At 39.6% G+C, this 26681-nt stretch overlaps 1 protein-coding gene across 1 annotated transcript in view; it reads right to left on the reverse strand.

The window, feature by feature from the left end:
• Positions 1-26681, reverse strand: part of SMLR1 (small leucine rich protein 1) — a 69932-nt gene that overhangs the window by 7285 nt on the left and 35966 nt on the right. The gene's annotated exons all lie outside the window — the stretch shown is intronic.

A 26681-nucleotide genomic window follows, 5' to 3' on the forward strand; every position in this document is an offset into this window, starting at 1 on the left:
AGTGGCTGGCAGATGCTACTAGGGACGTGTGGCTGTCAGTGCCTCCTGAATGCTTCCATCAAGGGTTTTGCATGCCCTGCAGAGCCTTAGTCCCAGCTATAAAGTCAGCACCCTAATCTATAAAATCATAAGAATGAGGAAAGTCTGTGGGATGCTTAGCTGGCTTCCTAAGCAATGAACAGTAACTGGATTCCCATCAGATTTATCCCAAAGTGTTTCATATTTTTATGCTCTTGCAAAGGGTATTGCTTTTCAAGTTTCAATTTCTGATGATTTGCTGCTAGTAGTAAAGGTTATCTTAATTATGAAAAATACTGCATCCCTGAGAACTTTTAGAAAACTGGACACTAGAATTTGTTCAATGTCCTCTAGTGCTTGAGAACTTTTATCAGCAGAAGCTCTTTTCCAAACTCAAACTGGCTGCTTGGGTTATGTTTAATAGGCCTCACAAGGAGAAAGATGGAGATTTGGAAACCCTGGTCTATTTATTTGAGGGACCAGAATTTGGGGTGGGGTTCCAAAGAGTGTGCAACCTTCTACTGCAACGACAGCGAATTCTTTACCTCGCTTTTTACCATGTAGTGGGAATACTCATTCGTATCATGGAAAGTGTGATACAAATGGGGAACTACTTTACACCATTACACTCTTAGTGACAGGTGCACAAAAAAGATCTTTTTTAGATAGGTGTGACCTATGGAAGGTGATACCAAACCCACCAGGCCTCTAGTTTGGATTCTGCCTTCATCTGAAGAAGCCATAAAGAGTGACTCACTCCAATGGCAGGCCACAGAGCAGTGAAGATTCTGAAGTCCATCAGGGAAATGTGCTAAAGTGCCATTGACTGATATCTGGAGCTGCAAACCAATACAAAAAAATTAAGTAGAAACGAAACTAACCAATTTTAAATGCAGTGCTCTGATTTAATTACATGGGTGATGTTTTGCCGACGAAGCTTCACTCTCTGTAAATGACTGCTCCAGTGTGGGCCTTTGGATAGGAAAACCTATATTCTCTGCCCTTTTAAACTGCCCTTTGAACTTGGCTCATTAGCCCTTATCAATTAAGTAGTATCACTTGGCACTAGGGTTACAGGCAATACAAAAATAAGGGCTCTGAAATCATGTGGCAGCAGTAGGTTATAAGGTGCTTATTCAGTAAAAAGGATACACATGGCAGGGAAAATAATTTAAATTCTTTGTAGACTTGGAGAAAAGATCCACAGACCTTCATTTATTCATATTTCATATAACAAATATTCATTGAGGGCTTGACATGTGCCGTGAAGGCACTGATTTGGGGCTGTGAACATGACCATGGTTAAGACAAAGCCCCTGCCCTTATGGAACTTACATTCATGTGGGGCAGACAAGCCATAAGCAATAGTAGGTAAGAGGTATTGAATGAGTGCCTTGTTCCAGGTAGTAGTGTAGACACTTCCCATGTTCTATCTCATTGCAATCTTAGAACAACATCTGTCATCGCCATTTACAAATGAAAAAACTCATGGGGTTTTCATAATCTATCAATCACATCACTAGAAAGTGGCAGAGTTGGGATTTGAACCCAATGCCCGAACACTTATCCACAATATTCTATTGGCTCTCAACCTCTTATGATACATACATAGTGTCAAACTGTGATATGTGCTCTGCAGGGGAAAAAAAAGGAGGACAAGGAGAGAAGAGACTAATAGGAAGTGCTCATTTTCGATGGGTGGTCAGGAAAGGTGTATTAGCCTGCTAGAGATGCTGTAACAAAATCCTACAGGCCGGGTGGCTTAAAAAACAGAAAGTAATTTTCTCACAGTTCTGAAGACGAGACATCCAAGACTAAGGGTTGGTTTCTGTTGAGACCTCTCCCTTTGGCTTGTAGATGGCTGTGTCCTCAGATGGGTCCTTCTCTGTGCTCCAGCAGTCCTGGTGTCTCTTCCTCTTCTTATAAGGACACCAACCCTTATTGGATTAAGGTCCCATCCTTATGATCTCATTTATCATTAATCACCTCCTTAAATGGCTCTGTCTTCAAATATACTCATATTGGGGGTCAGGGCTTCAACATATGAATTTTGGTGGGACACACAATTCAGTCCATTACAGATTTCTCTGAAAAGCTGACTTTTGATCAGAGACTTGAATGGAACGAAAGACGGAGCCATGTGCATATTTGGAGGAACAGAGTTCCAGGCAAGCACTAACTTCCCGAGACAGGATGTTTTGGGCATGAGAGGAGATATAGAAGTAGACCTACTGTGGCTGGAACTCATTGAGAAAAAGGAAAAGTAGTAGAAAATATGCTTTTGAGACATTGTTCTAAAAACATGACAACACTGACTATAGTTCAAGAAAATATACCCACAGTATGGCCTATGAAACTAATTCTACCACATTTTATTAGACATTGCTTGGAAAATGGTTAAATAAAATGTAGAGAATTCCACAATAAGTAGATTTCTTTACCATGAGGTTTCTTAGAGCCTTGAATTTGGTAGGTGCATTGTAAATCCCCAAGAGGGAAAGAGCATGAGTCTGCCCCAGATTTACTGGACCATTGAGTCCTTTTCGCCAGGAGAGTATCAGGAGATGAGGGTCTGCAGAACACGCTTTGGATCTGGGCCACTAGGTAAGGAGATCTGCCCAGGGGCTCTGAACATAATGCCCTCCCCTAAGATACATATAGGAAACAGCGGATAGGAAATAAATATCCTAAGAAATTATGTGGTTTTTTTGTTTGTTTGTTTTTGATTTTATTTTATTCTTTGTAACTAGTGCTAGCACAGGCTGGCCCCAGCAAATCAAGAAGCACCAACATTGTCTGATTCATTAAATTCTCCAAGTATCAGCCCATCCTACTTTACAAAGTTATTTTGCTCATAGGAAAATGATCTCATCTCATTCATGAAACTCTTTGCAGGGTTATTTTGTTCATAGGAAAATGACCATTGCAATAGGCCCACTTGACACAGATTCCTTTTCTTATCTGGGTTGGGAATACAAATCAGATGTTTCTGGTGACTAACAATAGGCTGCAACCAGAGAGGGTGGCTCTCTGGGAAGTGTATAGGGGTGAATATTTGCTCTCTAGGGTCTCTAGGGGAGGAGGGCACTTTGACACACTAAAAGCTATTTGTTGCTTGAACCGATTTGAAGCATCGGCGATGGAAGTTCTGTTGAGTTCAGCTTTTCTCTCCCTTCACTCATTGCACGTTGGTCAATCAACACATTTATAAAATAAGACATAAGAACAGAATTGATTTATGATAATTTGAACTGATGAAGTTTAAATTTTGGCACCCCTCATTTGCATGGACCCTTCCAAGACAAAGGGAAGGATACTGAAGCTACATACACCAGTCATAGTTTTTGTAAAGTTTGCAGATGAAAGATGCATTAATTGCAGTTGATAAGGGCAGTTTCTTTCCATTCAGGTTCTCTTCTGTCACACTCCTTGTGTCAGGATGTATTGCAGCAGCCATGGAAATTTGGGGAACAGGTGTGGGGGAAGATGCATTAGGGACACAGTTAATTAAGGTTAGTGGGATGTTTATGTGGTTTGTACTCAATTCTGTATACAGTGGAGTTATAGTTAGCTGTCACAGTGCAGGAATGACTCCCAGGAGTACACATGCCAATCCCATGCTATAATTCTCGGTATTGTGACCCAAATTTTCAAGGGCCAAAGTCATATCACAATTTGAACATGTCCTATGCACTCAGCTTCACACGTATATGGGAGATGGGGGTGAAAGAAGATTTGAAATGTATGGAGCCAGAAGCTGCTCTGGAAAATTCTTCCAAACCACATGCATGTAGAATTATAAATGGATGTTGGGATTGTCACTCACGCTCAGTCAAAATGAAAGTTCTCTCCTGCAGTGTATACAGTTACAGAAATAGTATACATTTTGTGTTAACTGAGTAAAATGGAATTTGTCAGAACTTCCATGTCTGAGGATGAAAACTGTCAGCAGTAATGCTACAAATAGCAATGCATCTTTGTGTGACATTGCGCATTTTACAGCTTCTGTAGTATTGGGTTACATTTTAGTGTGTATGACAGATCTTGTCTTGATGAAGTGTGGCCGTTTTGGCCAAAAGAGAGCACTGAATTGGGACCTGAAGAAACCTATGTTCCGATAACAAAACTAGATGCACTTATGAAAGTGCAACATATATAATATATGGGAAACTTCATGATATGGTTATATAGCATGATATAATATAATAGCAATTTAAAATCACGTTTCATTCCTCTCGGAATGACTTCATTTCAGAGTATTTATGTGTATTTCAAAATGATGGATTATACCAAAATTCAAATATGCAAAGAAGGAAACTTCCCAGTAGAGGTCAAAATTAAAAACTGAAGGACTAACAGAAGCTCCAGAATGTAAAACAAAAATTGGTCAGCTTGGAGTTCCCATTGTGGCACAGCAGAAAGAAATCTGACTAGTGTCCATGAGGGTGCAGGTTCGATCCTTGGCTCCTCTCAGTAAGTTGGGGCTCTCATGTTGCTGTGAACTGTGGTATAGGTCACAGATATAGCTCGGATCCCCCTTGCTGTGGCTGTCGTCTAGGCCGGTAGCTGTAGCTCCAATTTGGCCCCTAGCATGGGAACTTCCATACGCCGTGGGTGCAGCCCAAAAAAGCAAAAAAGAAAAAAAAAATCAGCATTTAAAATCTGTAATTTTTAATTTATTACTTCTCTCAGCCTGTGTAAATATTCACTTTCATACAGTATTTTGTGTATTTTGTGTTTGCAATTTTGGATTCTTTCCTCTGAAATAGGGACTTCAAAATTTATAAGCTTCAGACTTGCAGTACCTGGAAACCACTGCTGGGTAAGAAGAGAAATGTTCCAGAAGGATAAAGCCTGAGAGAAGTACCAGAGAACCTTGCTCTAAATTCTCTATTTTCTGCTTCTTGCCATAATTTCAGGAGGATATTGCCCCCTTCTCATCAGTCTCTCTGACTATTCAGAGGATCTGAAAGGCACTTCTAACTTAGGGGGAGGTAGTGAAAGTGGTGCTGCAGATTCTACGTCAGAAACAAGCTTTACCTGAGCAGGAATTAAATTTAACTTGATATCATCAACTGATTTGTTGTTGCTGTTGTTTTAATCAGGAGTTAGCCTTTTCCTGCAATATAGTATTATGCTTAAACATACCTATTAGAGAAAATAATCCAGCATAATGCCATTACACAGATTTATAGATAACTTTTGAAGTATAAATCTGAATTTTCTTTTTTTTAAAAAAAAAAAACCTCATAATTTTATTTCTATTTCCTTTTAGGAAAAAAAAAATCCTTGTGATTTCTGCTATATCCAAACAGCAAAGCCAGTGTTCATTTAAGTCTAGGAGTCTGCAGATGACTGATAAGTCTATCATTTTGCAGAAGCCTTGCTTTCTGTCGGAGAGCGGCAGTTTAGGGATTCACTGCTAAAACACAGGTTCCTTCGTTAGTGGAGTCAGTATAATGCATAAGTCTATATTAATCACTAGGGGTAAACTACCAGGCCATTACTAGAACTTTTTGCCAAGGTGGTACCAGGAAAATAACAGCTGTTTGTATAAAGAAACTAAGAGCTCATTTGCACAGCTACTGGAGGCAATAGGGAGATTAATGCATGTTGTCAGTCCTACAGGTTTAATTTGACTTGCGCTAAAATAGCATCAATACACATGGCCCCTTTGCCATTCATTCCTCCTGAATGCTGATTAATTTACTCTCATTTCACCCTGACTGCTGCCAGGCAGTAATGAGTTGTAGCCATCTGGCAGTCCTATTCTATCTTGCCCACTGCCCCTAAAAAAAGCAGAGATGGGGACATCTTTTCACAGGCATCCTTCCAGCTGCTCAGAATTCCCAAGCCCTCCCTCCTTGGGGAATACAGGGCAGAGTCATTCTGACAGTGGATTCCTGAACTGGGGTGCAGTTTTTGCGTTGGAGCTGGTGAGCCAAAGCCTCCTAATTTCAGAATTGGGAGGGATGGATAACAGAGTCTGCATGTCAGCGTGAACAGTTAAGCCATGTAAAAAGAGATTTGTAAAGTACAGCTACTGCCATAAAGTGGTATTTTATAGATGCATAATATCAATGTACACAGAGATAAGGCTCTTTATAGACATATAAAGCAATACTGTTAATAATGTCTTAACTCCTGAAAGAACAGGAAACCATCTGGTCTCAGTTATTGCTTCTAAATATATATATTTTTTCTTTTCATGATGTTTTTAGAATAATCAGACATATTACTTCATCATTATGGGTAAAAGAATAAAAAATAAGACAAACAGAAATTGGAGTTTATTTCAAAGATACTATTTTGAAAAAAATCAACTTTATGGAAGTGTAGTTTACACACAATACATTCTGCTCATTTAAATCTATATTTCAATGTATAATGACACATTCGTATACTCATGTAATCATCACCACAATTAAGATACAGAATATTTCTATCTGCCCCCAAAATTGTCCTTCTGCCCCTTCCCGTTCAATCTTCCCTACCTGAGCACCACACAACCTCTGATAATCTGTCAGTGTAGATTAAATTGACCTCTTCTAAAGTTTAGAAATGGAATCTTATAATATGTATGCTTTGGGCTCCGATTTTTTTTTTTGCTTAGCATAATTCATCCATGCTGTTGCATTTGTCATTAATTGATTTCTCTTTATTGCCACATAGCATTTCATTCCATATCATTCTGTTATCACTATGGATACACCCTAATTTGTTTATCCATTTACCTGTTGATGGACATTTGATTTCCAGATTTTAGCTATTATGAATAAATTTGTGTACATGTCTTTGTGTGGACATGTATTTATATTTCTCTTGAGTACGTACAGAATTGATTAGGAACAGAATTTCTGGCTCTTACGGTAAATGTATGTTTAGTTTTATAAGAAACTGTAAAACAGCCTTCCAAAATGATTCTACCATTTCACAATCTCACCAGCAATGAATGAGGAGGAGTCTAGTTGTTCCATATTCTCACCAACACTAGGTATTATCACCTTAAAACATTCTAATCTGCGCTATTATGTGGTGGTATTTCACTGTGCATTTAATTTGAATTTCCCTGTGTTTTAAAATATAGATTTTATTATTATTCAACAAGAAACGATTGCCACTAGGGTCAGTATGGGCTTAAATAAGGTGTAAAAATATAGAATAAAAAGCCATGGTTAATATGCCTGATTACTAAGGATGTTAAGCATTTTTTATGTGTGTATTAGCCATTTATATAGTTTTTTATGTAAAATGTTCAATTTTTTGCTTCTATGTTCATTGTGTTGTCTTCTTAATGAGTCCTAACTAAATGTTTTTTTACGAATTCTGTACACAAGCCCTTTGTCAGATATTTGCATGATGAATATTTTCTGCCATTCTGTGGCATGTCTTTTAATTTTCTTAATAATGTCTTTCAAGGAGCTTAAATTTGAAATTTTGCTGAAGCCTCACTTATCAATTTTGTTCTTTCATGCTTTTTATGTTTTATAGAAGAAATCTTTGCCTACCCTAAGATCATAAATATGTTCTATGTTTTATCTAGCAGTTCAAAAAATTTAAACATTGTATTTAGGTATATGATCCATTTTGAGTTAAATTTTTATGTTGCCTGAGGTAAGTGTCAGGGTTCATTTTTTTCCCCCAGTAACATTTGTTGAAAAGACTTTCCCTTTTCCACTGAATTAAATTGACATTTTAATTTTTATTGAAAATCAGTTGACCATATATGTGGATCTATTTCTAAATTCTTTATTCTCTTCCACTGATCTGCCAAGACTGCATTTTTCTGACTACTGTAGCTTTATAGGAAGTCTTGAAATCAGGAAATGTAAGTCATCTAATTTTGAATCATTCGGCTATTCTAAGTACTTTTCATTTGCAAATAATTTTAGAATCAGATTTACAGAGAGAAAAACCTGCTGAGATTTTGATTGGGATTGTATTGAACCTACAGATCAATTTGGATAGAATGAGAGTCTTAGTAATATTGAGTCTTCCAATTTATAAATATGGTCTATATTTCCATTTATTTAGCCTTTTGAATGTTCCCTCGGTAATCTTTTGTGGTTTTCAGAGTACGGGTTTGCACATATTTTATTTTATTTATTCCTAAGTATGTTATGTTTTGGATGCTATTGTAAATGGAATTTTAAAAAATTCCATTTCCAATTGCTTGTTGCTAGAATATAGAAATACAATTAATTTTTTATATTAACCCTGTACCTTGAAACCTTTCTAGACTTGCTTGTAAGTTTTAAGAGCTTTTTTTTTTTTTTTTTATAAATTCCTTAGGAGTTTTTATGTGTCACATGTACATAAAAAGTTTTGCCTCTTTCTTTTAAATTTACATGCTTGATATTTCTTTTTCTTGCCTAGTTGCACTGGCTAGGGCCTATAGTATAACGGTGAATAAATAAGTTGTTCTTTCCTTGAAAGTTATATTGCCTAGTTTTTCAGGGTTTTAATTTTGCATGCACAAATTTATGTTCGGCAAAAGACTCAAGAAGACTCCTAGGCAGATTTTTAAAACTATTTCTCTGCTTAGCTCCCTCCTCTTGAGGACTCTGTCTTGCAAATTCTGCCTTGTCCTCCCCATTTCCCAATCTCTGAACATTAAACTCTGAATCTTAAATTCTTAGGCTCTGTTTGGGTTCTCATTCCCTGTCCTGGAGTCTAGAGATTATCTTTCAGCAGAAAACTTGGGTAATAGTGGGGCTCATCTTATTTCTTACCCTACTCTTAAGGATCATGTTCCTCTTCCGTCCAGTCTCTGAAAATAGTTTTTTCCTGTTTTTTGGTTTTGTTTTTTTTTTGTCTTTTGAGGGCCCCACCCATGGCATATGGAGGTTCCCAGGCTAGGGGTCCAATCGGAGCTGCAGCTGCCAGTCTATGTCACAGCCACAGCAATGCCAGATCCGAGCCATGTGTGCCACCTACACCACAGCTCATGGCAACGCCAGATCCTTAACCCACTGAGCGAAGCTAAGGATCAAACCCTCAACCTCATGGTTCCTAGTTGGATTTGTTTCTGCTGTGCCACAATGGAAACTCCTTTTCTGTGTTTTTTTCAAGTTTTCTAGCAGGTCACAATAGAGGGGTAATTCTGGGAGTTCCCGTCGTGGCGCAGTGGTTAGCGAATCCGACTGGGAACCATGAGGTTGCGGGTTTGGTTCCTGCCCTTGCTCAGTGGGTTAACGATCTGGCGTTGCCTTGAGCTGTGGTGAAGGTTGCAGACGCGGCTCGGATCCCGCGCTGCTGTGGCTCTGGCGTAGGCCGGTGGCTACAGCTCCGATTCAACCCCTAGCCTGGGAACCTCCATATGCCGCGGGAGCGGCCCAAGAAATAGCAAAAAAAGAAGGGTAATTCTGGACCCTGTTCCTCCTTCATGGCTAAAAATAGTAGATACTAATTTATTTCTAATTATCTACTAGTTGTTTATTATTTTAATTAATTTATTTTTATTTCAGATCTTGCTATGTGACTTAGCTTTGTTCTGATAAGAGAAAGGGAGTTTTCTTTTCTTTTCTTTTCTTTTCTTTTCTTTTCTTTTCTTTTCTTTTCTTTTCTTTTCTTTTCTTTTCTTTCTTTTCTTTTCTTTTCTTCCAGGACCTGTTGAATTGGAGCTGCATCTGTGACTCACACCACACAGATTGCAGCAGCACAAGATCCTTAACCCACTGAGCGAGGCTAGGGATCGAACTTGCATGTTCATGGATATTAGTAGCATTCTTAACCCACTGAGCCATAACAGGAACTCCAATATTCTTTTTTCAAAAAAAAAATGGAAAATGAATTTCTATTGGAGATAATTTGGAAGAAAATGCAAACATCAATTGACATTATCGTTGGCATAATTTATTTGGCCACATAAACCTGGCTCCATATGTTTACTCAATTCCATTTTTATGTTAGTATTGATGTGGCCAGGATCACTCTGTTCACTATGGGACCTCTGCATACATTAGGAAAAGTCTCCCCATCTGGGCCTTGCTTGGCAAACACAGCAAATCTGGATTGTAATCCACTCACCTGAGTCAGGAATCCTTGTAGAGGGCTCAACTTGTACAACCTGATGTTGTGGCTCTATGGTGACGTCTTCACTTTTAGAAGTTTGTTTCCGTATAATTTGGCATATTTCCAGGAGGTAAACACATTTAATATCCTCCACTGGGTATAAGACACATGCATACTGATTGTAAAATTATGTTGGAGGAAGAAATTAAGGAGGACTTCACTAGAGTCATTTAAATCTCAGTTGCATGGATGAACCTAGAAACTATCATGCTAAGTGAAGTCAGCCATACAGTGAGACACCAACATCAAATGCTTTCACTGACATGTGGAATCTGAAAAAAGGACAGACGGAACTTCTTTGCAGAACAGATGCTGACTCACAGACATTGAAAAACTTACGGTCTCCGGCCGGAGGAGACAGTTTGGGAGGTGGGGGGATCTGCTTGGGCTGTGGGATGGAAATCCTGTGAAATCAGATTGTCATGATCATTATACAACTACAGATGTGATAAATTCATTTGAGTAATAAAAAAAAATGAAAAAAAAAATCTCAGTTGCATGGCTGCTCTTCTGGAAAAAAGCCCAAAGGAGACCCAAGTAGAAAATGAGGTAAATATTTACCACATATGAAGGCAGGGGTGAGGGGATCTGTGGGAGCCATGCCACTGGAAATCTTTGGCTGATGTCTTCAATTAACGGCATATTTTGGTTGGCTAAGACACGAAGGAAACAGCGTATCTGCCAAGTGGATGAACATGCACTCACTTAGCTTCTGGCCACGCAGAGAAATGTCAAGGCTGTTAGCTGTCAGCTGTCAGTGAGGAAGAGCCGAAGACAATGCCACAAAGTGCCAGATTGATACTAGGAAAGGACCACACATTGAGTCCTTTGTGAACTAATGACTCCGAAATCTCGAATTTCTCAGCAACCATGAAATTTAATTTTGATGGGATAAGTGATACACTTATCCACTGACCATGAACTTGATGCCTTGGAGCCACTTTTCAAATGGCACACAGGGAAGGAAATGGAACAATGACACTGATTGAACAACCCCATTTGCTCTTCAGTGTGTCAGACCCTTTCACACACGTTGTCTCATTTAAAACAATCCTCAAATGATTCCGACTGACCTAAAGAGGAAGATGTTGTCACTGGCAGAAAGGATGAGTTGATGTTTCTGTTACAGGTTTTGCTTGATGGAAGTCATGAATTTCACTTAGGCTTTACCGTGTTTTTCTAGTTGCTTTAGGTAAATGACCTCATTCACTAGTGCATGTGTTCCTTCCTTTTTCCACCTACTGGTCCTGGTTCTGTTTTCTTTCCCCCTGCTGATGTTCTCAATCTGCGATACCCCCTTCTCTCTTTATCTCTGGTTAACATCATGTATGGGTAACCTGCTGTGTCCCCAAGCCTTCAGACCTCATTTGTTGTACAGGGCTCTCCTCCAATCAGGGCCTTATCAGAGGCTCCCTGGAGGTTTTATTTAATGGGCTTCCATCAAGGACATTAAGAGAGAGCTATTCTGCAATTGTTTTTCATTTTGTTTCTTAAAGTAGAAATATCTTCTTAGAAAAACAGCCATCTCTGTCTTACCCTCTCTCCTTGTTTATTATCCTTATTAAAACTGATTCTAGGCATTCATTGGATATTCATCTGGGGAACTGAGTGAACAATGTAAGGGAAGAATATTATGTTTGCTATTGGATTGATTTAATCTGTATTGAAGAACTAGAATAAATATGAGGTACTGCTTGGCTCATACAGCAGACGGAGGAGTCAGCCCCTTAGGCTTTTGGAATACATATCTCAAGGAGTGTTTATTGAGGCTTGGAACTTGGCAGGTGCTGCATAGACCTGCACTGGCCTTCTGATGGCTGACTATGTAGACGTTATATACAAATATTCTCAGTGCAAAGTTATCACTTTAAATTCTGTGATTTTGGAAACCCCTGTTCAGTGCAACATTAGGAGACTATTTAAAGTAATCATACCTGGTTCTTTGTCAAGGACAATCTGCCTTCATTTTTTTGCTTCTTAACATTTAAGTCTTTGTGTGTCCAGGTTCTAACAGTGAGACCTCGGCTCTTGAAGAGCAGATAAACAATTTAAATATAAAATGTTATAAAGGTACTGTACAAACCACAGTGGGGAGGGGTGTATGAATCATATCTTTTTATTTTGTATAATGTTAATGCTTTGATATTTTGGAGTCTTGCTGACCCTGGAAAGATTGCTCTTCCCAGCACTAGCCAATTCCTGGAGACAGTAAACAATTTCACTACCAGGGAGCAGACTTTTCACATACAAACTCACCAATCCAGAGACCACACAACCCACCTTTATTAAGGGTTTATTGAACATTCACATTCAGGGCTAATATTCCTCTGCCCTAATCACTCCAGGGCCAGGTACTAGACAATTAGAGGCACCTCCTATACCCTGGATCCTGCTGAAAGTATTCAAACTAACCAATCCTGAGCCTGCTTACCCTTCCTTGTCTTGCCTTTCCTGCAGAAACCACAATAAATATTCTCGTCCATGTTTTCCCTTCATTCCTCTGGTTCCTGACGGACCCTGGTGCTTCTCCATGTGGCCCTGTGTGGCATGGCCTGCCTCTTCCTCTTAGGAACTGTGAATAAGAATGATCTTTTCAATTGTAGTCATCTCCTGATCTATTGGACTTACCTGAATAATACTAAAATTTCCCTTTTAAATCAAGGAGCTACTCTGGCCGTGAGCTTGGAGGTATCCCCAAGGAAACCCAAGGTTTGAAAGGACCTTGAGTATCAGGTGACTGTGATGTTACAATGGAGATGTGGGAGAGGGGGAGGAGGGGACCCAGGAAGTGGGAACAGCCCATATAAAGCAAAAGTGTGGTGTGTTCAGGGAATGGTGAACACACAGGTGACGTAAAGGTGGGAGATGAAGATGGAAAGTTGATAGTGTTAGATTGCCAAGGGCTTTGTAGGGTCTGCTAAGAAGCTCAGTTTTACCCTGTTTGAGGTAGCAGATGTTTTGACCATGGTAGCGGTATGAGTAGGTCTATGTGATGAAAAGAACTCTGGCAGCTGCACGGATGATGACTGTGAGCAGAGGAAAGATTGGAGTCAGAGAGGCTGGTTCAAGGCTGTCACAGAAGTTCAATTATAAATGTGAAAATGAGGATCAAGGTAAAGACCAGACAGGCCATTGGGAATAGAATCAGGAATAGCATTTAAATCTCGGGACTCTTCCAGGTGTTGTCTGAGGCCACATTAAACTCCCTGGCTTCAGACAAGCCTTTCCCGAAGAGTGGGTAGGTTAAAGTACTTGAAAGCCTACTGCACATTATTTGAATGCCTTCTGATTTTTTTCCTTTACCTGTCACCAGTTGAATTCGGAAATTCATGACAACCGTTTACATGAGCAAAATGAATTAGAAAGGTTGATATAACAGAATCTAGGAGAAAAAAAAGTGTTTTACATCTTAATTATCTTAGCACTTATTTAAGACACTGTATTCTTTCTTTTTTCCCCTTCTATTTCTTTCTTTCTTTCTTTTTTTTTTTTTTGGCCATGCCCACAGTGTGTGGAAGTTCCAGGGATCAAAACCGGCACTACAGCAGTGACACAAAGCCAGATCCTTAACCTGCTAGGCCACCAGGGAATTCCCTCCCTTCTTTTTCTCATTCTCCCTTTCTCCTCCCCCCTCACTCTGAAAGCATTTATTATATCCCCATATTCATTTGCTTTTTAAAAAGTTATGTTTCTTTTAAAGCTACCTTTAATGCATGTATTTGATGGGTTTAATAACGCCTTCTTGAAAGCCAAAAGCATTTCACAGCCAACAGGAAGGGTTTTGAATGTCTACATGACAGATATTTAGAACTGTCTGCTTGTGTAAGTGTAGCAGCAGTTGCCTTGACTTGAAAAAGAAAGTTCGATGAATAATGATCATGGTTTGCCAATAGGAGGGGAGAGTAAACAACAGAATAATTTAATTCTTTTTGCTATCAACTTACCTTATTCAAAGGTTTCCCAGCTGAAGAAGGACTTAGTAGGTTCTTTGTATAGATAAAATGACATCCTGAATTATTCATACCAGTACTGAAAATTGATTTTATTTCCCTTACTTGCTGAATTCCACACTAATAAGAATTGACTCTTATACAATTGTAACTGTTGTCATGCAGCTTTACAATTATCAGAGCTAGACTCTTTCATGAAAAATCAGCTGGTAGACTATTCTTTCATATTTGACACTTTTTCTTTCTCTGCTCATTTTCTTTAAACTTCCCCCAATTATGTTTTCTCTCTTTTCATCAATAGTATACCAAATTAGTAGAAAAGATTTTTTTCCATAAGATTTTTTTAAAAGTAAGCCATTAAATATTTGTTACAAATGTGATAGCACAAATGTTTTCCTTTTGAAAGATTAATAAGGATTCATCATTTTCTGTTTCAGATTCAATTAAGTGAATATACTACAAGCCCCTCGTAGTGTTTTATGGTGTCCACGGACATCCTGTTTAAGTGCAAACATTTCTTTGAGCCATTTTGCTCTTTAGTTAATTGCAGAATCATCAGCTCTCCAGCTCACTTGCCAATGTTATTCTGTCTCATTCCACTTAATAGCAGTAGTGTGCTCACACTTTGCAGACTGAAGCAATGTGGATGTTTTACCTTTTCTTTCTTCCTTGCTTTCTTTGGCCACACCCACAGCATATGGAAGTTCCCGGGCCAGGGATTGAATCTGAGCTACAGCTACAAACTACGCCATAGCTGTAGCAACGCCAGGTCTTTTACCCACTGTGCTGGGCCAGGGATCAAACCTGCACCTCGGCAGCGACCCAAGCCACTGCAGAGACAAAGCTGGATCCTTAACCTGCTGTGACACAAGGGGAAATCCCTGGACACTTTACCTTTGTCATACTGTGTGGCTTGTTGAACTTTCAGCAGGGCTGAGGTTTGACCAAATGAAGAATTCTTTACAGTGTCATAAAATCCTTGGAGGCCAGGCCATATGTTTTGAGATTCTTTTGGGTATACACAGCCTGTCTGATACACAATTCATGTAAGGTATAGGAAAGATCTGTGTCACGGTTGGTAATCCTGGTGAATTAGGGGACATTGCAAGGAGCCAATGTCCTGTGTGACTTGGGTTGTTGGACTTCTGTGCATTATGGTGTAATTATATATTTGACAAAAATCATTTTAAAGCATAGTTTCTCAGGGTATCTGGATGTTTATTTATGTGCAGGAAATTATATTTATACTTTGCATATGTAATGCCAAATACAGGCTGTGGACCCATGCAGTGCTTTGCACAATCCCCAGAACACAACAGTCCCAAAGAAATATTTGTTCAATGGAAATAGATTTGAAACATAATATAGATGAGAATGGGATAGGATCCCTCTTCGGAAGCAGTAGATGCTACCTCCACTGGTTGAAGTTGCCACGAATCTGTGTATTTTGGACAAGATTAACTTTTTTGGAGGAAACTCAAGAGTAAGCTGTAAATTCAATTTACTGATGAGATAGCTATACTTGTCTCGATGCTATTAGGAAACAGCCTACTTTGAAAGTTCCCAATGAAAAATCATCTGTAAACGTAGGCGTGTTAGCATTTTCTGAAAGCATGTTGGACCATCTGAAAGCAACGGACCATCCCAATTACAAATACAAATAAAAAGAAGATGGTTGACATAGAAGCTATGCCCAGGGTCACAAAACTCTTGAAGAGAGCTATCCAGATCATCTAGTCCAGCCTCTTTGTGAAAAAGATGAGGATTCTTTGCAATGGAACATGATGGAGGATAATGTGAAAAAAAGAATGTATGTTATATGTATATAACTGGGTCACTTTGCTGCACAGCAGAAATAGACAGAACATTGTAAATCAACTATAATAATTTTTTTTAATTTTAAAAAGATAAAGATGAGGATATGGAGAGCCAGGGTGGTCACTCTTTTCCCAGTGTTCCTTAGGGAGGTAATTAAGCCTATTTTTTCTTTGTATTTTTCTTGCTCTTTCATCACTTCATTTACTCCATAAATATTTTTTTGAATGCCTGCTCTTTGTGCTAATCATTGTTCAATGTGTTAAAGAAACAAAAAAGATGAATCATTTTTTGACTGAAAATTTAACTATTATAGCTACATACAGCTTTAAAGATTTCCAAGTAGTTTGGCATAGCTTGTTCTATTTAACCATGACAAACAACTTTCAGTTGTAAGCACACAACTTTCAGTATTTATTTAGACCTGACTAAGGAAGCACCTTCTCTTCTGGTCAGCAAGCATCCTTCTAAGTGAGAATGACCCAAGAACTGTCACTGACCTGGATCTCCAAATAGCATTTGAAAACACGAGAGACCAGTGGAATTTAATATGTGTTTCTTTTTGGTACCAGCCAGACTTGTAAAAATTAGGGCAGTATGAGCTAATCCTCCTGAATCTGTTGACCATTGATGATTAAAATACTATAATTATCAGAGATTTATCTCTAATAATGGTCTTCCCATCTCCAAGGCAGTAATCATAATGCAAATCTCCCAGGTAGGGGAGTAATGACTGACCACACCTATGAGCAAAGCCAACTTTATCCCCCAGATACTTTAAATATTTAGCTTGCTCAAGCTCCAAAATGGATTCTCTGGCCATGGAGTCTCAGGATTAAAGATTTTTGGGGATCAGGGAGTGAGTCATGATGTACAACTCATTGCTCATAAGAAATTATCAGACAATGCAATTGTAACCTACTAGGGGATGTTTCATGTTAGTGACTATAGCCAATGGTGAATGCTAGCTGGGGATTAATTCCCCAATTGCTTATTTGGGGGAGCTTCACCAGGAGCAGGATATAAAGGCATAATGTGTTTGCTAATCTTCCCAACTTCTGTAACTAGGATTGAAGGCGTTTATAATTTAGTGGGAGGAAGCAAGAAATTCTTTTATTTTTTCAGTTGCACCCACTGGATGTGGAGGTTCCCAGGCCAGGGCTCGAATCCAAACCACAGCAATGACGGAAGCCACAACAGTGACACTGCCAAGATCCTTCACCTCCTGAGCCACTAGGAAACTCCAAAATGAGAAGTTTTAATACTTTTGCGAAAAGGAGAATCACTTCTCATAGTCAGTAGACTGAGGCGAGTATGTCAGAGAAGACTTTCTGAAGGGTCAGATCTGATCTTAGTCCCCAAAGATGCATGAGGGTTGGCCAGGTGACAAATGTCGGAAGGGTGTGCTAAGCAAAGGAAACAAAATGAGCAAGGTTACAGAGGCAGAAAACAGGAAGGGGGTTTCGGAGATTACAGTTTAGCGTTAGTAAAGTAGGAAAAGCAAGGCAAAGAGTGCTAGGTGCTGAGGCAAGAGAGGTGGCTGCTACCACCACGAAGATCCCAAGCAGTAGACCTGGCTAATGACCGCCTGTGTAGGGATGGCGGAAGCAGCAATAGAGATCATTTCTGCCTATGGAAGCCATGATCTCCTAGTCACAGTGGTTGTCAGCAGTTCAGCTTGAAAAAAATGTAGGAGATCAGAACATGCCACCCTCAAATATGCCACTTTGGCATAAGGGTTATTTTGAACTCAAATATATTGGTTTCTCATTTGAGAAACAGCAGATTTCCAAAAAACTCTCCCCTTTTCTCCCCTTAGCCTAAAAGCAGGACAAAAAAATTTCCATTTTTAAAGATGTCTCACTCTCTCATATCAGGAAGAGGAGGGCAACTCTTAGATTCTTAATTATGGGAGACAACTCTGGACCCATCACCTCTGAGAAGAAGCAAGAGGAATCTACATAACACACCTAAATAAAATAACCTTCATCTTCTATCGCTCTGCCCCCATACATTTACTATTCCAATTTTTCGACCCGAAAAGCTAAACCTGTTTTCTCTGCTTGTCACTTCTCTACAAATTCACTGTTCTTTGTTGAGACACTATATAAGCTCTAAGTTCTAACCACCCCTTTGAGTTACCTGTCAGTTTCTCCAGAGTGTATGTGCTCTGCACTTGTTAATAAACTGTTTTTCTCTTATCAATCTGTCTTTTATCAGTTTAATTTCCAGGGCCCCAGCCAGAGAACCTAGTGAGGCAGAGGAAGAGTTGTTCCCTCCCCTTCAAAGGCAATGTCTTCTAAATACCTTGTTTTAGTCAAACTTCGCACATAACCATCTTTTGGAAGAGTGAAGTTAAAGCAGGTCATGTAAAAATCTTTGCCAAAAGTCAATGTTTCTTTTTACCTAACCCAAGGCTAATAATTAAGGGATTTCCTAGAAGAGCCATCAAGTACCTCTGCCCATTCAGCACTGCATAATTCCAGGAGCTCTGCTGTTGGCTATAGTATGAATGATGCCTCCTGGCATTGTGTCGTGCAATTACCCCTGTTTGGAACTGAATTGACTTTAACATGAGGAGAAACACATTAAGCAGAGGGTCTAGCACTTTGATTTCCTTCAAAGTTTCAAAATTCACCTCTTAAAAACACCAGCCAGTTGACAAGAGACATGGAACTCTTTCATATACTCTGTCTAGTGAGCTCAGTTTCCTTGACAATGATGGTATTGTCGAATAGAATATCCAGGACCTTTTATTTATAAGAGTCCCTATTGATGGGGGTTGATGTGTTTTTTTCCTTATTCACAGACACGGGAATTATAGTTCAGATAAAGCAAAGCACCAGGGTTCTCTTGTGGTGCAGAAGGTTAAGGATCCATGGTTGTCACTGCAGCGGCTTGGGTCCCCACTGTGGGTTCAATCCCTGGCCCAGGAACTTTAGCATGCTGTGGACATGCTTCACCCCACCCCACAAAAGAGCAAAAGAGCAAAGCATAACTTCCCCTTCTCCACTACTCTGCCCCCTACAAGGTTAAGAATTTATAGGGGATTTCTTTAAAAAAAAAAAAGCGGTATCTTTTTAAAAATATTGAGATATAATTGATTCATAACAAGGAGTTCCCAGTTATATTAGTTTCAGGAGTACAACATGGTCCAATATTTGCATATATTATGAAATTATGGACACAATAAATCTAGCTAAAACCCAGCCAAACACACATAGTTACAACTTTTCTGTGTGTGATCAGAACTCTGAAGATTTACTTTCTTAGCAACTCTCAAATACACAATAAAATGTTATTATAATGTTATTAACTATAGTCATCATACTGTACACCATATCCCTAGGATTTATTTATGTATAACTGGAAGCTAAACATAGTATCTGTTTGTTCGCTTTTTTTTTTGTTGTTGTTGGCCACACAGCTGAAAGCAAAACATAGTATCTTTTTTTTTGGCCGCACATGTGGATGTTCCCTCTGCCACTGCAGGGTACCCGAGCTACTGCAGAGATCTTTAATTTGCCAGGCCACCAGGAACTCCAAAACATGGTATCTTAAGACAGTTAAGCCTGTTTGGGGAATGCGCTGTAGGCTAGGTAGCCAATACCTTGGTTGTCTGTTCTGAATGTAAGCAGCTACTCATCTGAAGCCCACTTCCATAAATCCTGTTCCCACCCCGTTCTCCTGGCTTGCAGTTATGTCATTGTAGAGACTATAGATCTTTATTTTACTTGAAGAAGAAAACTGCATGAGGGGTTTCTGGTTCAAGGTGGGTACTGTGCATGGAGAGCAGAACCTGTGCAAAAGTCCCCTTTCCCTTGTCACTCATCTACTCTGAGTGAGTAGGACAGTCCTATCTCTTTCAGAATTTTCATCTGGAGACTAGCTTCAAAGGCTGATTGTCTTCTGAGTCACCTAGTTTTCTTGTCACGCCATGGTTTTCTGCTTTTTTATTCTTTTTTCTTTTTTGGTTGCCCCTAAGCAAATGGAGTGCCCATGCCAGGGATCAGACCCGAGATGCAGCTGTAAACTACGCCACAGCTGCCGCAACCCCAGATCCTTTAACCCACTGTGCAGAGCTGGGGGTCCGACCCATGTCTAGGTGGGAATGCCACCGATTCTTTTGTGCCACAGCGGGAGCTCCCGGGGCATGGTTTTGAATGGTTTTCCAAACAAGGAGAAATTCTCCTCTTTCCCTAATATTTCAGTTAAAATTTTTCTCACTGTTCCATTAAAAGTGAAGAACGTTGCCTTCGCCCAGTTTTACCTTAAACTGTTGACAGGATGAAGAACACTCAGGCATGTGACTGGGTGCTCAGCCATTCCCCCTACCTGCATGTCAATTGGAAGACCATTCATCTTTGCCCCCACTCCTTCCCAGAGTGATGGTGGGCTAGGCGACATTTTAAAATTAGCTCCTTTTGATTTATGAATGAGCTTTATTCCTTCACCTGTAATAAATGCATTAATGCCATTTTCCTGTCACAGTTCTGGCAAGCCCTTATGTTCATTAGGATGCAATTTCCTTGATGGTGTGTGGGTAGCAGTGGAAGAGGGAGACTATACATGGTTGTTACGCAGAAATAATTATAAAATTTCTGTAGCAAATAGCTCTGATAGTCAAGTTAGGAGTCACAATAAAGTTGAGCCATGAAGTAGCTGAGACTCTATGAAAATAAGGAAAGAGCACTCTTCAATATGGCGCTCCATTCATTATGAGGGAAGCGTCACAATAGCTTTTGTCCTACAGAACCTGGTCTGGGGTTACCTCTCTAATCTCGCCTCCTACCCTTCTCTCCTCGTTCCCTCCACTTCAGCCACATTGGCCTCCTCATCATTTCTTGGTCCACTCTGCCACAGGGCTTTTGTGTTGGCTGTTCCTACTGCTGGAATTCTCTTTGCTTACGTGTCTTCTGGGCTAACTTCATCCTTTCCTTCCAATCTCTGTTCAAATGACACCTTCTCAATGACACCATCCCTGACCCCCCCTGTATAAATGGCCAACCTGTCTCCTACTTCTCACCCCCTTATTACCTACCCTGCTCTATTTTGTCCTTTCCCTATTGCACAGTCTTGAATAATTTATTTCCTTGAGTCTGTTATTGCCTGTCTCCCCTGCCAGATGGGTCCATATGAGAAGAGGGATCTTGGCTTGTTTGGTCCATTGATAGATCCCAGATGACCAAAACAGTGCCTGGCATGTTGTGGACCCTCAGGAAATATTTGCTGAAGAAAGGAAATACATGGGCTGGGGAGGTCTTTACTGTCAGCCTCTGCATTATGACCTCCGCCAACGTGCCTTCTCCTATGCTTGTCGTATTTGAGAGGATGGTTAAGATACAGCTACAGGAGACTTCCCTGAGGAGGGAAGATGATGAGGTATGGCCCGAAGGCAGCACGTACTTGGTATATTGAAGATGAGCACAGCTCAGCCGGGGGTCTGGGAAGGAACAGGTCAGTTTGGAGAAGATAGGGTGTTGGAGTGCATCATGGGAAATCAGGTTAGATATGTGAGTTCAAGAGAAAGGGCAGGGGATTCATTTTTTAAAAATTGGCTTTCTTTCTTGTTGAAGAGGATCAGAACCTTTTATTTATTTATTTATCACAGCTTGTTCCTTCATCTCTTAACATTCTCTCTCTGGTGGTGGGAAGCTGAGGGAAAAAAAAAAAAAAAAAGAAATGTCTTCCCTTGTCTGAACCAGATGAATCCTACTATTTGCTTTTTATTATTTTAATGACATGACCATTGAGTAATATTCATGGTTAACATTTCATCATTTTTTTGCCCTCTAAATAGCAACTTAGGTGACATCCTATTTTATATCTTATGCATTTTTCCATTTCTTTTGTGATTTTTTTTTCCTTTCTCAGATGTCCATTTTACTAAATGCTGTCATGTAGCAATTCTTGTTTCTTGTCATATTGGATTTAGTTCCTTAGAAGTATTTGGCCACAACCAGAATTCAAGTTCTGGAAAATTTTATTAAGGCTTTACTATTCCTTAAAATGGATTTCACTAAGTCTGTTGCCTACTCGGTAGCATCATACTTTAAATGAATGAAAACTATTTGTGTTCCCAGATCTTAAGACAGCACTGGCATTAGTTTAATGGTAATTCTCTTCATACAGTGCCTGGAAACTAAATTTTCAACTATTTATTAATTATTTAAGCACTGAAGCTGAAGAACAATTCAAAGCATCTCTGAACAAGGGCCCAATCTTTTGATTTGTTATGTCAGCCTCCTTAAACTTTCAAAAGTATCTGAAGTGCACATACTCTAAGAATTAGTAAAAGTACAAGGATCAATTAAGAACATAATTGGAGATGACTGCATCTGGAATTTAGAATGAAGTTTGTGTTAAAATGAAGGGCAAAATGGTAAGCCAAAGCAAAATATACAAAATGAAAAACATAGCGGTTATCTGATAAAAGGGAAAACAAACCAGAAAATCTCTTTAATCAGGACACATGGATTTTTTTTGGTCTGGCACTAATTTATCCCCTAAGTCAGGAGCAGAGGACATTTTGGAGGATATGGTAATAATAGAAATATTCTTTGGCAATTTATTATGTCACTGGTTGGCAGAAATTAAGAATATGATATCAAATTCCATGTTGAATGTTTTTTTATTGAAAGAAAAGGGGGTTGACATTTAACAAAATGTGTAGCAGACCATACCTATCAAATGTCAATTCTTCCTCTATTTTAAAAGAGCTCAAGGGAGTGTGCTCAGCGGAAACACTGGATCTTCGGATCTACCGTGTGACTAATTTCTGGTCAAAGAGATGTAAGTAAAAGTTACTTCTGGGCAGGGTCCCTAGAAAAGGGGGGTGAATTCGTCCTGCATTTTGCCCAACAGTCATCTTGACCATGAGAAGACTCTGAAGGCTAAAAATAGGAGGAGTCTGAACCTGTAAAGCCTTCTGGATCTGTCAGACCAGCCTTGGACTGCATACCCTTGGACTTCTTTTCTCTAGGAGAATAAACCCTTGTGCGTTTAATCCATTGGAGCCGGATCTCTTTTGCTGGCAGCCAAATTAAACTACTAATTTATCAGTAACATGGATGGACTTAGAGATTGTCATACTAAATGAAGTAAGTCACACAAAGACAGGTATCATATGATACCACCTACATGTGGAAACTAATTTTAAGAATGATACAAACAAACTTATTTACAAAACGGAAAAAGACTCACAGATTTTGAAAACAAACATATGGTTACCAAAGGGGAAAGGCGGGGTGGAAGGATAAATTAGGAGTTTGGGATTAACATATACACACTTCTGTATATAAAACAGGTAACCAATAAGGACCAACCATATAGCACACAGGACTCTACTCCATATTCTATAATAACCTACAGGAGAAAAGAATCTGATGAAGAATGGGTATGTGTATATGCATAACTGATTCCCTTTGCTGTACACCTAAAACTAATACAACATTTTAAACCGACTATACTCCAATGCAGTTTAAAGGAAACTACTAACTTATGTGCTAAGAAGCATGGGAAGAGCTTTGTCCAGTGTAATCAGAACTCACAGGCAGACTTCACATCCTTTGCGACTTGTGTATTGGGAACATGAGAATCAAAAGAGAAACTCTCAAAAGGAAATGGAAATTGAGGACAATGGCTCACGCATCACCATCCTTTCTTTTCTTTTTTGTCCTTTTGCCATTTCTTAGGCCGCTCCCGCGGCACATGGAGGTTCCCAGGCTAGGGGTCCAATCGGAGCTGTAGCCGCTGGCCTGTGCCAGAGCCACAGCAACGCTGGATCCGAGCCGTGTCTGCAACCTACACCACAGCTCACGGCAACGCGGGATCCTTAACCCACTGAGCAAGGCCAGGGATCGAACCAGCAACCCCATGGTTCCTAGTCAGATTCGTTAACCACTGAGCCACCACGGGAACTCCCAGCGTCCTTTCTTAGGTGCTACAGTAACCCTGGAAATTCTAGATTTTATTTTGCTAAATGAGGTGTTATAGCTTATGTACACACGTCTTCCTCGCCTCTGAGAAAGACGAATTGCCTGTCAGACTGATTTATAAAAAGCATGAAGGAATGGAGGCTTGGTGATTAAAAAGTTGGCTGTTAGAGAATGGCTTTCTAAAGCCCATGACTCTACTAAAGGATGCCTCTTCCCACACCACCCTCATTTCCCCATGCTTTCCTTAGCACAAGTCCTCAGAAGGGCTTGTCCCCTTTATGCAAGACCTCTAGCCAGCCTTCCTCTGCTGGTCTCTGGCCCACTCCAGGCAGTTGTGTGCACCTGCCCTGGAGTCCCCTTTTCCAACATGAGTAGGAATCTCTCCTTCCCCATCCTTGCAAATTTCCGATAAATCCCATTACTTTCAAGGTGGAGCCCAAACTCCTTGGCCGGCCATCATGTCCCTAAATGCTCCAGCTTCCCCTCTACAGCTTCATCTCCACACACTAATGTTCATTTCCTCATGGGTCACCTTAAGCTTCCCATTCTGCAGCATTTTCTTTTACACCCAGACAACTTCAGGCTAACCAGCTCTGACAATACACCATTAGAACCTGGCTATTTTTGAATTTAACTTACATTGCTCATTTATAATGTCTGAGTCCCACTTCCCAAAGGTCTTACCTTTGCTATAAAGGTGCCAGTGTTACTTTTATTTCCCCCCTTTCTCCCATTCTCTCAAGTGATTTTAGCAGAGGGCTGTGGATTCTCAGAGTGTGAGCTTATTTCTCTTGACGTTGGGTAATATTTGCAATTTAAGGGTATCACGGAACAACCTTGAGGCACTGCCTCCTATTCATTTATCGCCAGCTGAGTTGGCAGTATTGCTTTTTGTTATTCTCTAAAGAATTTGTTTTCTCAGTTTATAGATAGCATTAATTTTCTTCTTTTTTCAGCATCTCAGCTTCATGGTTTATTACTCCCTTGCCAAAAAAGTATTCGCGAACTCTTTAATCCTAATAACGAAGCAACTAAAGACTGTTCTAAGTTTAGCGTACTTGTTGGACGGGGAAGAGGTGTCATTTTGAGGGCATTCAGGTGCCCTACTGTCACCCCAGAGCCTCTAACGGAGGAGAGCTTAATCTTCTTTTTGGATGTCAGAGCTCCCTGGGGTTATTTTAAATATTTGTTGAAGGGGAATGAGCCCAGATTACTCATCTCTTCTCACTGCTTCTCTATGGAGATGATTTTCAAACCTGCCTCTCTGACACTGATATCAAGCTCCAGATGCCTATCTCAGAATTCATTGGACATTTCCAACAAGATATCCCACTGACTTAAAATTTAATGTCTAAAAATAAACTCTCAACATCCCTACAACAAACGACCTATTCTCCAGAGGGATATAAATCTACAAATGGTGCCATCTTGGTCAAAATTATCCAGGTAATTTCATCAGTCTCTGGTCAAAATTATCTACAAAATTTTATCCATCTCTATCCTGTTCAAAAATTACTGACAGGAAATTAAAACTCATAAAGCTGGTGTTCCAAGCCACAGATTGACTCTGATGTCTCTCCAACTTCAGGCTTCACTACTTCTCCCCACTGGTTCTTCACAGTGGTCAGGCATGTATTTACTGCTACAGAGAATGTTTTTTCACTATATTTGTTCGGGCAATACTCCTGCAGAAATACTCCTTTCTCTAGTCAGAAAATTGCAGTGAAATCACTGAAGGCTTGGGCTCTTTGGTCCACAGAATTGTCCTGACCCCTGAACTACATCTTTAGACTTTGAGTATATATCACTGCTTTGGTATGTATTAAATTGTAGAGAATTTAATGTGACTTGTAAAGGTTAACATAGCATAAAATTACTGATGAAAACTTAAACTATTTATAAGGAATGGGAAGAGATGTTAACAGATAATCCGAGGCAAAATGTTTGCTATGATGAGTCACAAATGTGCCTGACTTTCCAAGCAGCTGAGCCAAACCACGAGGTGCGTTGGGCCACATCATTCTCATTTTAGGGTTTAATTTTTAGAAAAAGGAATCATACGAAAAAACTCTGCAGAAAACAACATTTTTCTGGAACAAAACCTCACAATGCTTTTACAGGGTGTTTTTTCATAGTTAAATCTAGTTCACAGCGGGGAAAAAAGTCAAAGGTACATCTTGCATGAAATCTTCCAGGATCAACCCTTTATAAAGAACAGAGTGTGAAAGGAAAGAGCTGAGATAGAGTGAATCTGGAACTGCACTTTCTATTGATCTAACAATGCAATGATAGAGCTTGGGAAGTCTGAAAAAAAATAAGGTAGTTTGCTTGTCTAGTGAACTCTGTCCTATGGGATCTATTGGATGTAAGAGCTTTCAGACTGCAGTCAATTGTTCTCATTCGCTTGATCTGCATGAAGTCTGTGTTGCTGTTAGAAGTGAGAACCACATGCTTCGAGGCCAGATGTGCAGAAGGCAGAGTTGTCACTCTGTTGTGAAAATTTAAAAGCCAGAGTTGTGTTCCACCCAGATAGTCCAGCCTGCTTCATCTCAGATGACCAGAAAAAGATCAGACTTTCTCCTCTTCTCAAAAACAAAAAAACAACAAAAACTGTAAAACATAATAAAAACACCAACAGTAACAGGCATGAGATTGTACCTGTAAAACTATTACAACATTATTACCTGTAAGTTAGTCTAGGTAAAAAGACTAGAAATGGAGACTGACAAAATTAAAATTTTTATTGAATTAAATTTTACAAAAATGATAGAATTATAGGGCCAATAATTTCTGCTCTTAAAATTGCTTGCTAGCTAAGCTAAAAGAACTTTCTGTCTTCTCCAGCTAGTTTCATTGTGTAAGACCCAGCATCAGCTTTAATGTCTTT

The sequence above is a fragment of the Phacochoerus africanus genome, chromosome 2, assembly GCF_016906955.1.
Source record: "Phacochoerus africanus isolate WHEZ1 chromosome 2, ROS_Pafr_v1, whole genome shotgun sequence".
Classification (NCBI taxonomy): Eukaryota; Metazoa; Chordata; class Mammalia; order Artiodactyla; family Suidae; genus Phacochoerus; species Phacochoerus africanus.